Here is a 17,343-nt window from a genome sequence, read left to right as displayed (position 1 = left end):
TTTGTTCCATCTGTGAACTGTCATTTGTGACAGTTCAACTGTCATCTGTCATTTGTGAACTTTTTCCTATTTTATTGACTTCTTTTGGGTTAATTGAATACTTTTATGAACTTTTTTTCCTCCTTTGGAGACTTATTAGTTAAAACTCTGTTGTGTATATAATGGTTGGTTTAAAGTGCATAGTAAACAGCGCTAATAATCACTACCTTCAAATAGTAATATTCTAGTTATATATGTACATAAATGTATATATGTGAACACAAATGTTTATAAATAAGTACATAAATGTACATAGAAGAGTTTCACTGTGTCTACACATCCTAGTATTAAGCAAAGACTGAGCTGTTTTTCCACAGTGCTTTCCTCTCTGGAACTTTGCCTCTACAGCTTCTAGCTACCTCAGATTCCCAGAACTCCAATCTCTGCTCCTCATCTCCGAGAGAACACTGTGTTTTGCTTGGGAAATCCCTACACACTCTGCTGTCCAGAATGTACCTTCAGGCAGAAATCTACAATGATGCTAAGACTCATCTCATTGGTTTCCCTTTTCTCTGGAATCACAGTCTTTATCTTCACATCATCCTGTATCTTAAAACAGTTGCTCCCCATGTGCTGTCCAGTTTTTTTCATTGTTTAAGGTGGAAGGGTAAATCTGGTTCTGAGATATACTTTTAATATTGTTGGATTCATTTACTGAATATTTATGGAGGGCTTTTTTACTCATTTTCATAACGGAACATGACTCTGTATAACTACAGAGGCACATTTCACTTACAAATATAAATACATACATATGTGTATATAACTATATATGTCTGTGTGTGTATGTGTTTCTTATTCAGTTTTGGATTCAGTTTTAACAGGAAATGGCAACCCACTCCAGTATTCTTGCCTGAAAAATCCCATGGACAGAGGAGCCTGGCGGGCTACAATCCATAAGGGTCGCAAAGAGTCAGACACCATTGAGTGATTAAGCATGCAAGCAACTTCTTAAAATGTTACAATAATCTCAGAAGTTTCTATTCTTTCTCTATTTTCCTAACTATAATTTAGGGAGTGTTTCTCAATCTTTTTTTCTTTTTCAGTAGCATCTCCCCCGTCACAGGAACTTTTTTAGATACGTTTTTTCCCCTAATCCCTCACCTTGAAATTTTAATACCACAGAGACACTGTTTATGTACTGTGACCCTTTGGAAGACTACACACTATTTTAATATCTAAGACTTTTATCCTTCAAAAACCAGTGGATTTTGATCCCAATGAGAATATATGAACTAGGGAATTACCTCGCTCTTTATGTTTGTGAAGCTTTCATCTAAAAAATTTTCCAGGCTGCAGCTTATTGGAAAAGAAAAGCTTTGATTACCATTTTGCTTCTTTAATGCTTACTGGCCTGTATGGTATTTATATTTCTCCTTGGGCCAATTGGGAATTTAATTTTGATCTCAGAAATACGGAGCTGTTATTTGGGCAGGACATACCAGTCTGGCAACCAGAGATCACCCTTTCTGATTGGCACATGCCCAGGCTGATTAACCAGCACCAAGCTCTACTTGATGTTGAATAATTTAAATATCATAGAGAGCAAAAGTTCAATATAGTAGACTATAGTTTTCACAACATTCTTTTATTATTTTTAAATGTTGTATGCATCTGCAGTTATTTCTTTTTTATCATTCTGATTTTGCTTTATATGATCTTTTTCCTTTCTTCCCAGAAGCCCATCTTTTTTATCTTTTCAAAAAAATTTAAAGATCAGCTTTTAATTTTACTGATCTTCAGTATTATTGGTTGTTAGTATTATTATATCTTAAATTATTATTGTTTTCTTATTGTTTACTTTGACTTCTACCCATAATATTTTTTGCTTGCTTGTTTAGTCACTCAATTGTGTTCAATTTTTTGTGACTTGATGGACTATATAGCCCACCAGGCTCCTCTGTCCATGGGATTTCCCAGGCAAGAATACTGAGTGGGTTGCCATTTCCTTCTCCAGGGAATCTCCCTGACTCAGGGATTGAACCTGAGTCTCCTGTGTCTCTTACACTGAAGGGAGATTCTTTACCTGCTTAATACTGGGTTGACCAAAAAGTTCATTCGGGTTTTCTCCATAAGATCTGATGGAAAAACCCAAATGAACTTTTTGGCCAACACAATATTTTTTTTCTCTCTGATTTCTTTAGTTTTGCTCTAATTTCTTTTTTCTTTCTTCTTGAACTAAACGCTTAGCTCATTCATTTTCAATCTTTTTTGATTCCTGATACTTTTATTTAAATGTGTAAATTTCTCTCTAAATACTGCTTTAGCTAAGTCCATAAATTTTGGCTTAAAATACTTTGTTTATTCTGTTTTCTATATGATATTCATGAATTCCTTTTTAATCTAAAGATTATTTAGTTGTATGCAATTTCATATCTACACTTAGAGGATTTTAAAAAGTTACTATCAACAACTGTGAAGAGTCTTATATTCTACCTGTTTGTAAGTACCAACGTTGTCAGTCACAGTTTCAGAAACAGTGGCGAAAGACTTGAGAGATCGAAGACAAAGGACTTAATGACTTCATTTTCTCATTGGTTTTCCTTGCCTCCTAAGTCCTACAGGAGTGATGCATGGAGGCCCAGGAGGATGACATTCCTGCAATAGCTTTCAGTCACAGTTGAAGGACCCTGAGGTGAGGAAACTCCTATCTTGCCTAAGGAAGTATAAGCCAACCTACCTAATCTTCTCCACACAGGCAGACATTATCTTCATTTTCCTAGATAGCAAACAAACCTGCCCTCTGTCATGGAGGGGGGATATAACCTTATTTTCCAAGGCTGCTTGCTATATGAACATCCTTGAGAAGGTAGTCAAAAGCTGACAATACCTCTGCTCAGACAATATCCAGAAACACAACAGACCCATGGAGAGCTGTCTCCCAATAATTCAGTTCAGTTCAGTTCAGTTGCTCAGTCATGTCTGACTCTTTGCGACCCCATGGACCGTCAGGTGGTCCGATATTCCCATCTCTTTAAGAATTTTCCACAGTTTGTTGTGATCCACACAGTCAAAGGCTTTAGCATAGTCAAAAAAGCAGAAGTAGATGTTTTTTTAGAACTCTCTCACTTTTCTGATGATCCAACGGATGTTGGCAATTTGATCTCTGGTTCTCCTAATAATTATTTTTTTGTAATCTATTTCTAACATCATTGCATTGTGGTTAGAGACTATAGTCTGTGTGATATCCGTACTTAGGATTACTGGTGGAGGCTGGGGAAGATCTCTAGGAAATGAAAGCACCACATATCACAGAACCTGCAGACCAACTCCATTCATAGTTTCTTCATGAGGGATTGCCCCATTCAGAGAATCTCCTTGAATTCCTGGAAAGAAGCAGGTTATCTTGAAGAGATAATATTCTTAGTGCACTGTCATTGAGGCTATGGCGAGTAAAAGAATGAGGAAGCAAATGCCTTAGGGCAGCTAGATATTATACACAGGTTCCCACTGAATTTTCAGATTGGCAGGGTCTTAAAGCTACCCATCTCCCCAACTCTTCCAATACCCCCACATGCATACCTGGCATCTGGACTGCTCTTGCTAATTTCTAGTCCATGGAAGTGATGGGGCCAGAAAAAAATCCTGCAAAGCAATGTAGGGGATAAGTAAGAGCAATATTCACCCTCCATAGCTATACCCACGGCTCTGCTATGTCCCCATCCCAGACTGCCATGAGTTTCTTCTACACCAGCTCAGAATGGTCTTTGGTTTCCTCGTGGCCTTTTCAAATTTTTGATGTTAGTTCCATAGCCTTCTCAGCTCCTCTATCAATTTCTCAACTCTGGCTGTGTATTATTTGGAACTGAGGTGTATTTTAAAAATTCTAGTGCCAAGATTCTGCTTCTGAAGATTCTGATACTAATGGTCCAAGGAGGGCTCCTGACTATCAGTAGTTTTTGAAGCTTCCATGGGTAATTCTAATGTGCCACAAAGGTTTCCAATTTCCTCTGGGATGGTTTAGGGGAAGGGACCTCACAGCCCAGGTTTCTTAGTTTTCCTATAGGAGCTAGAAATTTGTATTTTGTTTAATGCTCAAATTACTGAACTCATATACCTAATAAAAATATTTTTAAAAAAAATTATCTTGAATTTTTAAACTGACTATAATTTGATTAAGTTCTCCTATATCATTTAAAATGCAATTACAAATTCATTATGGCTGTTTTTTGAATACTTCAAATGTCATAAAACTTTCACAAATGCAGTGACTACAAAGCTTATTATTATACTTATACTTGAATATATTCTAAAGCCTTGGAACAATGGACTTATTCATTTCTTTGATAATTTATGTGCTTGTTTTATACCTTCCGAGGGGATATTAGTATACTTATTTTAATATCTTTCTAGGGTTTCAGTAATACATTTTTATTTCTTCCCAGAGGTGGAGTAATATTGCTAGACCCTGCAAAAAAAGTATATGTGCTCAGCCCTGCCAAGGCTGTAGAATCTGGATTACTGGCTGATCCATTTTTGGTCTGGGTACAGGATTCATCATCAGGCTGCATTAACTTCCGGCCTTATAGCAACATGATTTTTAAGGTGACACCTTCACTTGGGTTTTACTTTTTTACAACCTGCTATCTTTCAGGAAATGATGTACTTTTAAAATCTCACTTTGCCAGAGTTACAAAACCCAATGTCCTATCAGTATGATATATTGACTTGGTCTGTTACCTTTTTAAAGAATTATGTATTCCTTATTGGTGTTTTATTAAAATGAGTAGGGCCATCTAGTGGTTTCATTTCCTGTAAGATGAGGCATTGGGTATGGGTTGTAGATTCTTCCTCTTTGAGATATTTGACTAATTCATCTATTTGGAAGACCTTGTTGCCCCTTTTTTCTATGTGGTAACATTGTGTGATCACTGATCCTGATTAAGTGTTGGACTTTCTTTCCACTTAAGTTGTATGTTCAACTCAGTACCAGCCAAACCAGTCTTCTCCTCTTGCTAGAGTTTCTGTTTTTTTCCTAGATTATTGGTTTGCTCAGTTCCACAATTTTATTTTTTCCTCTAAAACAAATATGTGCACATAGATTTATACATTTTTATAAAAAACAATAATTAAGTGGGAGAAACAAAATGTCCATATATAAATAATAGTTACTTGTTAAAATCCATTAACAAGAGGCAAATTCATAGTTGGTTATCTATTTTTTGTATCACAACTGTATTTTTGTACTCATTATCTTAACTTTTCTGTTTTGATAAATATTATGAATCCATGGTCTTTCATAGACTCAATTTGCTCCAAGTAACCATAATAAAAATAATATTTCATGCTCAAACTGTTAAAACTTGGTCAATAGGAACCCTTAAATTGGGTTGTTTGGCCTTCTCACATTGCCTCTTACACTTTTTTTTTTATAAGAATACTTGATTTTAATTTTTAACTTTACATTACATATGTATCTATATTTACATAGCATTTTTAACTAGAAGAGAATGATAAATACTCAAAACCAGTTAACATTTGGATAAAAAGATCACTATGCTTTACCCAGCAGTTGCAGAACTGATTAACTAGTTGGTTGGCTAACTAGTTGACTGGATTTATACACTGGGCCTGCAGGTTAGTGAACTTGAGCAACGACATCCATTATTTGGTTTTAAGCCATTTCCTATTTTTTTGCAACAATATTCCTCTACTGTTACTGATGGTGGTGGCTTAGATGTTAAGTCATGTCCAACTGTTGTGACTCCATGGACTATAGCCCACCAGGTTCCTCTGGTGATTACTCAGGCGAGAATACTGGAGTGGGTTGCCATTTCTTCTCCAGAGCCCCTTACACTTTTTAAAAATAATATTCTTGCTTTCTTGGAGCAATAGGATATTCCAGGCTCATTCTGATCTTTCTTTTCCATTTCCCAGCACAAAGAACCATCTGGACAATCCTATTTCATTTTTTTACTTGACAAAAGTATTAGAATCGTGGGCATGGGAGGATGCATATGAAAAATGGGCAAAAGTTCCCAAAGCCAGTGCTTGGTGACAACCTAGAGGGGTGGGAAGAGGAGGGAGATGGGTTCAAGAGGGAGGGGACATATGTATACTTATGGCCAATTCATGTTGATGTATAGTGGAAACTATCACAGTATTGTAATTATCCTCTAATTAAAATTTTTAAAACTATATAAATTTTTAAAAAGTTCCAACACTGCTATTGAGCCAGTTGCATTGGAAAATGTGACTTAAAAAATAAACTATAGTTTCCTAAGATTTTTCAAATGTAATGATGTTATATCGATGTACCCTACTTTTCCTATACTGGAGAAGGAAATGGCAACCTATCCCAGTATTCTTGCCTGAACAATTCCATGGACAGACTATTCTGTCTGGAGGAGTCTAGTCCATGGGGTTGAAAAGAGTCAGATACAACTGAATGACTGAGCATACACTTTTCCTATAGTAATTGGTATCACCTGTTATGAACACTTTATCCCTGGTAACAAAGGTCCTATAAATATATGCGCCCCTAATATAAGTGTGAAAGTGAAAGTCACTCAATCCTGTCCAACTCTTTGCAACCCTATGGACTGTAGCCTGCCAGGCTCCTCTGTCCATGGAATTCTCCAGGCCAGAATATTGGAGTGGGTAGCCGCTCCCTTCTCCAGGGGATCTTCCCAATCCAGGAATTGAACCCAGATCTCTCTCATTGCAGGAGGATTCTTTACCATCTGAGTCACCAAGGAAGTCCAATAAAATGAAGAGCACTGTGTGTTGGCCAGAAAATGAACCCAGGTCACCTACTTGGAAGGCAGCTATAAATTTTTTTTTGGCCACACTGCAAGGCAATTGGGATCTTAGTTCCCTAACCAGAGATTGAAACTGTGCCCTCTGCTTTGGCAGCATGGAGTCTTAACCACTGGACCGACAGGGAAATATGGTCCTAATATGGTCCCAGCACTATCCCTGCTTTGAGGAATTCACAGTCTGGTAGGAGAAAACTGGATGTAACAGGTCTCTATTCTCTCCATGGGACCTTAGATATTGCTTGTTAGAATAGCTCACTTCCCTTGGCACATTAATTCTCCTAAGAATAACTTGATAGAGACTGAGATCAACACAGAATTTTAAAAATAGATATAAAGGTCTTGGAAGACTGAGATATAAAGACAAGTGGCTGGAGACACTGAGAAACAAAGCAACAAAAACAAGGACAGGAAGAGATTAATGGAATGATGTGCTTTGTGATGAGAAGTGTGGGAAAGAGAGAGCACCAAGAGTGTGGAGCAGGAAAGATAGAGGATTACAGAAATATTTGAGACAAAAAAAAAATGAAGTAAAATAGATGACAGATATGGAAAAAAATGATTACTTTCGAGAGGGGATTTATAGCAACATATGAGAAGTAGGGAGAGATGCGAGGACAATAAAGGAAAGAAAAATGGACAGGATGAGAAAGAAAAGTAGAGAGAAACTCACTCATACAGTTTCTTTCCTAGACCACAAATAAAAGCCACAGACTCACTGATAGAAAAACCCAGCAGAATTTGAATTGTTTTAGCTGAGCTCATATTAATAAGTAAGCTCTCTGGGGTTAGCTACATATTCCAGTCTCAGTTCTGTTTGGACATTGGTCATTAGGCTACTTACGTTTGCCTACAGCATTTTCATGTCCATTTTAGGCTCTGTGAATTCACCTACTAGATTTAACTTCCCATAGCTTATGATGTAAAAGGTCTCTGATCTCTTATATTCAGCGCTGGGATTAGCTGAAAGTCAATGGTCTCAGTTGCCCCACGATTGTTGATCAGTCTTAGGCTGTCCCCATTTCCACTGCTGTCAGCCGGCTATCCCATAGTGCTGAAGCCAGAAGTGTTATTATTCTTAAATAATACTCAAAGCCACAGTCTCTGCATCACAGTCTCACAAAATGCTCTGTCCCTGGCCACCTGTCTTTTCCTGCAGTCCAGTTTAATATTCTCTGGCCCATGTGACCCGTGCCTCACAGAAATTTGTTGGAAGGAGGGCTGTCCAGTTTTGCTGTTTCAATGTCAGCTAGGGGAGAAAGGCAGAGGTCTTAGACACTTGAAAATACACAAAGTTTTCAAAGGTGATGGCCAAATCTTTCCTGGGATTCTTCTTCTCTTTCTCTTGTTGTAAACCCTTTCTTCTTGTTACTATGGGCTTATGTCACCTGGGCTTTGCTCAGGTTGCCTTTCTCCTGGTGAGTCCCGTTTAGTCCAGTGAGACTCAACTGGACTCTTCTCCAGCTTGCAGGAATACGCCAAGTGACTCATGGCTCCAGTGTCAGCATCTATCAAGTGCTGGTCTCCAAATTTGGTATATGTAAAGAGTTATTTGGGGGGCTGTTAAAAACGCAGGGACCCACTTGAAGAGATTTTGTCTGAGGAAAGGGAATGCGGGCAGCCATCTGAATTATAAGACTCCCTAATGCGATTCTGATGTGGGCATCCCTGTGCCATCCTTCCAGAAATATTTCCCAGAGTAATGACAGTAGGTCTTTGCTTACATTTCAGAAGATGTCTTGCCAGTCATGAACCTGATATGACCTGCTTGTCAGGCACAGGTATATCTAAGACTTCAAGTCTTCTTCCGAGGCCACATATCTTACTGTTGCCATCTTCAACATCAGTTCACAGGCTGGATACCCTGATAAACTTGACTTGTAGAGTTGATGGAAATTAATTATGAGCTTCATATCTTTTTTAGAATAAGAAGTCCACTCTTTAAGTGTATAATACCTCCCTATAAATCTGCTGGACAATGAAAAGTTCATCAGAAGAATTTGTGTATTATGAGCAGCTTTCATTTCCAAAGAGCTAAAAGATGATAAACTCCATAGTAACATCCTATCTGTTAGATTCCATCTTTTAAAAAATAATTTTATTTATATATTTTATTTTTTGGCTGTGCTGTGTCTTCATTGCTGCACGGGCTTTTCTCTAGTTGCAGTGAGTGGTGGCTACTCTCTAGTTGCAGAGTGCGGGCATCTCATTGTGGTGGCTTCTCTTGTTGTGGAGCACAGGCTCTAGGGAACGCGGGCTTCAGCAGTTGCAGTGCAAAGGCTCAGTAGTTGCCGCTCCCGGGCTCTAGAGTACAGGCTCAATAGTTGTGGTGCATTGGCTTAACTGCTCCATAGCATGTGAGATCTTCCTGGATCAGGGATCTAACCAGTGTCTCCTGCTTTGGCAGGTGGATTCTTTACCACTGAGCCACCATGGAAGCCCCTAGATTCCATCTCTGATGATGTTCTTCCAGCAAAATTCTTTCCATTTTGTTCTTATTTTTTATTGTCTATCATTTTTAATGATTTTCATCTTTGACTCTATTGTAATACCTGTAAAGCTTCACTTATCACTAGTATCAGAATTACTTATTTTTCTTTTTTCCATTCACTCTGCTGTGCACACATGATGATGTTCATAAGACTGAGCAGTTGGCTGCTGGGCATGGCCACTATGATGTAGCTCAGAATATTTGCCGCCTGGCTTATAAAAGTCTGAACTTTGCATCTGGAAGGTGCATAGAAGTGTCAGTGCAAAGCGTTTAAAAAATGCAGGATGCAAGGGTTTTAAAAGTCTGGAAGTTGAGGGCTGTCTCAGAAGTGAGAATCCAACTTAGATGAAACTGGTTTGCTATACAAAGTGTAAGATAAAGCTTTATTACTCATCCATATGTTATGTTTGCTATCTATGCTGGATTACAGCAATGAAGGCATGAAGACAGACATGGTCAGGGACTTTAGAGAATGTTGGAGGAGATAGGCAGGTAAATTACAAGTAAACTTTATAAAAGAAATACAGGGTGCTATGTATACACTGACAGGGACCCCTTTCACCCAGAGAAGGCTAAGTGTGGTTTGGCCAGTGATAAAGGTAGAAAGAAATGTTGCAAAATATCCAAGACCTTAGAAACAAGAAACAGCATGGTATGTGCAGCAAATGGTAGTTTTCAAAATTGATGTATCATTATTTCCCATTCCACATGCTTTTCTTGACAGTGTGACTTTGATGCTCCCTCAGAGTAGAGCTGGATCAATATGATCTAATGTGATCTCTGATCTGAAAGTGATACAATACAACTTCTGAGGCTAAGTCATAGAAGATGATAGAGTTTGGGATGCTTTCTTTTGGAACCCAGCCACCATGCTATGAGGAATCCCAATCAGCCATTTGACAAGGCCATGTATAGGTATTGTGGGTGACAACCCTAGTGGAAGTCCCAGTCAATGGTTAGCATCAACCACCAGACATGTGAGTAAATAATCCTTCAGACTGTTCCAAATGCCATTCTATGCCTCTTCCTTCCTGAAGCCCCAGACATCATTCAGTGGAGACAAAGTCCAGCAGTAGAGAGGGCTTCAAACATAGCTCTAACAGGACTCCTCTAGTCCTCTTTAATTTATCAGCAATCCTCTTCTGAGTGTGGGTGATTTCTTTTACGGTATTAAAGAGCTGTAGAAGTTCTAGCCTTCATATTTGTACATCTTGTATTGAGAGCAAGAGAGAGACAGCTGTCTTATTCCCAAACATTCAAAGCATAAAACAAAACTGTACTTCTCTCCAATTGGCCCTACTGAACCAAATACTGATGCTAGAGAAATTCCATATGTTGATTGGCTTACGTCTGATTCACTGCACAATGACTGCAGCAAGAGACAAGAGACTGTTAACCAGCTTTTGTCAATCAAGTCTCAACTTTGGAACAAGTGAAATCAATTCCACCAACCAGATTTCTGCTACACTGCTGGAGGAGGATATGTAAAAAAACACATCTATATGTATATTTTGTAAGTCATTTTCTCTAGACCCCTGGTGGACGCCAGCAGTCTAAGTGAATGAACTGCAGATAATTTGGTGGTTTCAGAATGGTCAAAAATACTTTAAAAATTATATATATATATATGTATATATGTACACACACACACACATATATATGAGCCCTGGTGGCTCAGATGATAAAGAACGTGGTAAAGAATCCGCCTGCAATGCAGGATATGGCTCTTCTCATTTTCCGTCAGAAAACAGAGTAGATGGGAAGACTTTCCCACTAGTTTTATGAGACTAACCTAACCTTGACACCAAAGCCTGAAAAAGAGGCAACAGGAAAATATCACAGAACAATATTCTTAATAAACATAGACGCAAACACCTCTAAACAAATATTAGCAAATAAAATTGAGCAATATGTTAAAGGATATCATTATATCATTCTGATAATTCAAAGCTGGTTTAATATTAACAGCCTCAAGGAAGAGTTATATGATTATTTCAACAGATGTAGAAAAATATTTTACAAAAGTCAATACTCATTCACCATAAAACTTTTAGCAAACTAGGAATAAAAGGGGAAAAATGTCCTCTGTCTGACAATGGCTATCTATGTAAACCTATAGTTAATCTTAATAATAATGAAATATTGAATACTTTTACATTAGGAACAAAACAATGACAACCACTCTTACCATTTCTTTTAGACACCTGAACTGGCAATCTTAGCCTGTACAATAAAGAAAGAAAAAGAAATAAGGGGTATAATGACTGGAAAGAAAGATGTAACATTGTATTTGTAGACAAAATGTTTTTTTGAAAATCTTAAGAAATTTACAAAAGACTCTATTAAAATTAGTAAAGCATGGATTGTTTGTTGTTGTTCAGTCGCTGTCGTGTTGGACTCTGCGACTCCGCGAACTGCAGCATGCCAAGTTACAGGATACAAGGTCAATATACCAGGTCCTCATTATTCACTGAAGTTATATTCTGTAAAGATGTTGTGAACACTGAATTAGCAAATATTAAACAATTGCTCCTGGGGAAAATACAGAGTTAGGTTCCTGTGAACCTCTGAGCACATTTTTGTCAGTCAATTAGTATGTAAGCTTTTTAATGTATGCTTTGTTTAAAGGCATCTTTTAATAACATCAATAACATCTAACTCATGGCCACAGCATTACAACTCATCCCTGAACAAAATTTATCTAACACACTTATTTTCCCTGTTAGGCACATCACAGTCATCTTGTGCTTAAGACAGCAGTTTGGCACTATCCTTGGGGGACACTTTAAAGAAAACAAAATCACCAACAGAAAAAATAAAAATGCAACAGACATGACACTAAATATACCATGAAAAGGACACTTGTTTACATTATAACTAAGACAAGAAGACAGAATGTTGCCTTCCTTGATCTCAGCTGGGAGGTGTGTGCTGGTTGACTTAAATTTCTCATCACTCTGCTCGTGTCTGTGAATGAACATGAAAGCACTGTGAGTATTGACTTTGGGGTTACAAACATACTTTAGCAATTAAGTGAATTTGCAGATACAGAAACTATAAACAATGAGGATCAATTATATATAAATTGTATTACTATATATTAGCAAAAAGAATTGAATGTAAAACTTCAAAATATTTGTAAAATATAAAAAAGTCACGAATAAATTTACTTCAGAATAAAATTTAAACTGAAGCCTACAAAATTTTGCTGAAAAATGGTCTAAATAAATGAAGAGATATCTCATATTCATGCAGTGGAAGATTCAGTATTATTAAGATATTCATCTTCCTCAATTCATCTATAGTCAGTATAATCCTAATAAAAATGTCCCCAAATCATTTTTTTTGTAGACATTGGCAAGGTGATTCTAAAATTTATATGGAAATGCAAAGACCTAGTCTAGCTAAAACAATTTTGTAAAATAAAAATGAAATTGGTGGGAGTTACATTATGTGATTTCAAGACTTACTACAGTACTCATGACAGTGTGATATTCATGTAAAAAGTTTAAATGGAAAAGAATAGTAAGTATAGAAGGAGACCCACACATGTACAGGTCAATTGATTTTTTAAAAAAATTGCCAACACAATTCAATGGGAGAAAGGAACTTTTTTGCACCAAGTTATATCCCTTGTACAGAGAAGACGATGGCACCCCACTCCAGTACTCTTGCCTAGGAAATCCCATGGACAGGGGAGCCTGGTGGGCTGCCATCTATGGGGTCGCACAGAGTCGGACACGACTGAAGTGACTTAGCAGCAGCAGCAGCATATCCCTTGTAGCTCAGTCAGTAAAGAGTCTGCCTGCAATGCAGGAGACTCGGGTTTGATCCCTGGGTTGGGAAGATCCCCTGGAGAAGGAAATGGCAACCCACTCCAGTAGTCTTGCCTCGAGAATCCCGTGGACAGAGGAGCCAGGTGGGCTACAGTCCATGGGGTCACAAGAGTAAGACACAACTTAGCAACTAAACCACCACCATATGGGAACAACTGGGTTTCTATATGGAAAAGAAAATGAATTTTGATCCCTACTTCACAGCATTTGCAAAAATTAATTCAAGAAGATAGTCCTGAATGTGATAGCTAAATCTATAAACCCTCCAGAAGTAAACAGAGAATATCTTTGCAAACTTTGGACAGGCAAACCATTTTAAAGGAAACATCAAAAAGCACTTGCCAGGATTTCCCTGGCAATCCAGCTTAATCAATAGATTAACTTTATAATTCAAAACAGAAGTATTTTATATAGAACATATATAGAACCCATACAAATCAATAATAAAATGACAATTCAAATTTTAGAAATGGGCAATAGACATGAACATTTACTTCACAAAAGAAGAAATAAAAATGACTAAAAAGCACATAAAAATATGATCAACAGCATTAGACATCAGGGAAAATAAAATTAAAGCAACAATGAGGTGGCCAAAAAAGCCACGCTAGAATTGTTAAAAATAATAAAGGCTCACAACAGCAAATGTTGACAACCATGTGGGCAGTTGGAACTCTGTATACGTTGCTGGAGAGAGTGTAAAATTATACACCTTGAAAAATGCATGGTAGTTCCTTAGAAAGTCAGACTTATAATGAATGACCCAGTAGCTCCACTGAACTTGTATAAAATGTCTTTATTCATAATATCCCCAAAGTTAGAAACAACCCAATAGAATGGATAAACAAATTGTAGTATCTTCACACTATGCAATAAAAATTACAATTTCAGATATGTGAAATAATATGAGTGATTTTTAAAAATATATCTGTTGGGTAAAAGATGCCTGACACAAGAGTACACACTATTGTTCTATTTACAGGAAGTTCTAGAACAGACAAAATTAACCAGTCAATGGTGAAAGAAATTAGAAAAATAGTTGCTCATAGGAAAAGGCAATTGGCTAGAACAACTTTTCTCAAGTGATTAAAATGTTTTAAATCATAATTGGGATGTTGGTATTTTCAAAATTAATCAGATTTTACACTTAAGTGCATTTCACTATATATAAATTTCATCTTAAAAAAAGTTCTTGAATAATCTCTTCTCTGCACAAAAGCCATCCTCAAGAACACACACACATACTGCACATTAACTCGTCAGGTTGCAAAAATTGAAATCTATCATTGAGAATGTGGAACAACTGAACATGTATTGTGGGAATGTAAACTGATAATGACTTCAGAAAACAATTTACAATATTTAATGTAGTTGAAGATGTGCATCTGACCCAGAAATTCCATCACTAATTATGTGCTCTCAAAACTCACCTGTGAACAAGTATATTCAAAGCAGAATTGTGTGTAATAGTTATAAACTAGAAATCACAATGCCCATCAACAGGAAAATGAATATATAAATTATACATGGACCATACAGCCAAATATCAAACAGCAGTAAAAAAAAAAAAAGCTGGGTTATTTATTCCCATCAATTATGTTTTTGGGTAGAGCTTCTTAGAAACAGAATACTGAGTGGAAAAAAATACGCAGAAAAAATGCATATTGCATGATACTATTTATATAAAATATGAAAATATAAAGTCAATTCAATGAACTCCCTATGCATATGTGCATAAATATGAATGGTATGAAAACATGAATGAATGATAAGCATCAAATTCAGGATTGTGGTTACCTCTAGGGAAAGAGCTACACAGAGGCTCCATTTCTACTTGTGATGCTTTATTTTTAAAATACGAAGCAAATGTGGAAAAATATGTTATGCTTGGTGGTGGATACAGGGTTTTATTTGAGATACTATTCTACCTACATTTCTGCATGTTGAAATATTTCAAGATAAACAAAGAGAAGAAAGAAAGAAGTCAACTCTCTGATAACTCAAGTTTAGAGAGATTGGTGTAAGGAATAGTTTCATTGTCTCCTGATGAGAAACTGTCAAGTACTTCATTGCCCAAAATATAGGAGTAGTCTATTCTTTGGAGCTTTGGGTATATTTTAACTCATTTATTTATCCTTATCCTCTTTCCAGAAAGGATTTGAGGTAGCTTGCAAAAAACAAAAAAAAACATACAATGAGCCAGGAAAACATAAACCTAAGTAGAAAATCAGGATCAAAGATAACAAATACTCCATCAATACTGGTTAACCACAGTCACTGTGATCAAGTTTCAAACTTGGCTCTGAACTTCTTGGCAACAGTAACCATTCCATCTCCAGCTGACCCATAAAAGCAGGTTAGGAAAACTAACCTTTGTCCTTCAAGATTGAACTTAATATTCTCCTGAGCAGTATCTCTGTATTGTGGTTTGCATGCTTGCCTTGCTAACTAGCCGGGTTCTTCTTTCTTTTTTTTTTTTTTTGTCCTTCTTTCCTTGCTTCTTCCTTTTCTTTCCTTCCTTTCTTTTCATTCTTTCATTTATATTACTCAGATGCCAAATGCTTAAGGCAAAACATGATTATGAACGCAGGTCCCATGTACTACTTATTGGATGAAATACTCTTGGGTGAGGTTTTCAACCTCTCAATGTCTCGGTTTTCTAGTGTTCAAATAGGAGCAATAGCACAGTATATCACAGTGCAGGGAGAATAAATGAGACAATGCATGTAAAGAGCTTAAAATAGGACTCCCGTGGTGGCTCAGTGGTAAAGAATCTGCCTGCCAATGCAGGGGACATGGCTTTGATCTCTGGCCTAGGAAGCTCCCACATGCTGTGGGGCAACTAAACCCATGAGCCACAACCACTGAACCTGAGCTCTGGAGCACTCGAATAGCAACTACTGAAGCCCTTGCCCTCTAGGACCACGTGCTGCAACTGCTGAATCTGCTCACCTAGAGCCTGTGCGCCACAACTAGAGAAGCCACCGAAATGAGAAGACCCTGCATCGCAGTGAAGAGCAGACCCCACTTGCTGTAACTAGAGAAAGCTGGCATGCAGCAACCAAGACTCATCACGGACAAAAGTAAATTTAAAACATTTTTAAAAAGAGCTTAAGATAGTGCATGATGCCACCCAATAAATCTTATTTGTTGTTATGATTATTATTACTCAGTGGAGCATATGAATACCACCGTAGCCCCTAGCCTGGAAAGGAAAATATCAGGAGCAGGGTGAGGCTTCACGGTCTCCTGCATCAGGCCTTTAGTGGAGTGAAGCTCATGAAGTAGGGAGCCGACCTGGGCACCATCTTCAGACAGCAGCACAGTTAATTAGCCTCAGATCCAACCACACACTTAGCAGTCATCCCCAGACCCAACAACAGCACAGGTAACCACCTAACTGCTAAACCATAACCCAGGGGACGGTATCTCCCCAGTTGGTGGATTCTGTACCTTTCGGCTTTTGAGGTGATATTCTGTTTCAGCTCGAGATTCTTTTTGGAAAAAGGCAATCCTTCAGAATACACTAGCCTTGATAGTCTCAGCCTGTGGGGTGTGCATCTCGCTCCTTTCCTGAAGATCCTGGAAAACCCCAAGTAGAGATGACAACTTGTTGCAGGGCTCCCCACTAGCCACAGAGAGTCCTCAGTTGATTTCAGACACAGTAGACCCAGGTCCCCTTGCCCTTTCTTCTGGGGATTATCCTCACCCTGAAAGTCCGGCAAGCATGGGTTGGGAGGAAGCTGAGTGGCAAGGGATAAGAATTAGATGGGAGGACACAGTCAGTGGGATTTGGGATCAGGCAAAACAAGGGTTCAAGTAATAGAAAGCAGTCAGTGTGTAACAGTGGGGGTAAACAAGAGAGACCTCAAGTACAAAGGGATGAAGAGACCAAGTGACTAAAGATGGGGCATTAAGGAGTTTTGATTTCAGAAACAAGACAGAAACCCTATTACTAGGCTTGAAGCAGGTGTTCTGAGTTGAGCCAACCTGAGGTTTGCCACCAAGCCAGTGCTGCTGCTCTTCTTTCAGTTCCTTAAATGCCCAGGAGGACTGAGGAGAGCCAAGAATGCATGTGAATGTGAAGATCTAGTCTCTTTATCATCAGGGGTGGGAGGGTGGGGGGAGGAGAGGCAGCATGCAGGAAGCTAGACAGGTCATTTATTAAACAGCCAGGCATTCGCCTAAAGTGAGCAACCACTCCCTGCATGCCTGAGGA

The 17,343-nt window shown here is 37.9% G+C and overlaps 1 long non-coding RNA gene across 1 annotated transcript; it reads right to left on the bottom strand.

Annotated features, from left to right (window-relative positions):
- Window positions 1-2,183: 2,183 nt before the first annotated feature.
- LOC145512511 (uncharacterized) lies at window positions 2,184-16,706 on the bottom strand. Its single transcript, XR_014058573.1, has 3 exons — window positions 16,578-16,706; window positions 11,477-11,511; window positions 2,184-3,624 (listed from the first exon to the last, which is right to left on the bottom strand). It is a non-coding gene; the product is annotated as an uncharacterized LOC145512511 (long non-coding RNA).
- Window positions 16,707-17,343: the final 637 nt, after the last annotated feature.

This window comes from Giraffa tippelskirchi, chromosome 7 (genome assembly GCF_054371585.1).
Source record: "Giraffa tippelskirchi isolate mGirTip1 chromosome 7, T2T-mGirTip1v1.2.pri, whole genome shotgun sequence".
NCBI lineage: Eukaryota > Metazoa > Chordata > Mammalia > Artiodactyla > Giraffidae > Giraffa > Giraffa tippelskirchi.
The sequence above is the reverse complement of the archived record's forward strand: the minus strand, read 5'-3'. Positions and strand labels throughout refer to the sequence as shown.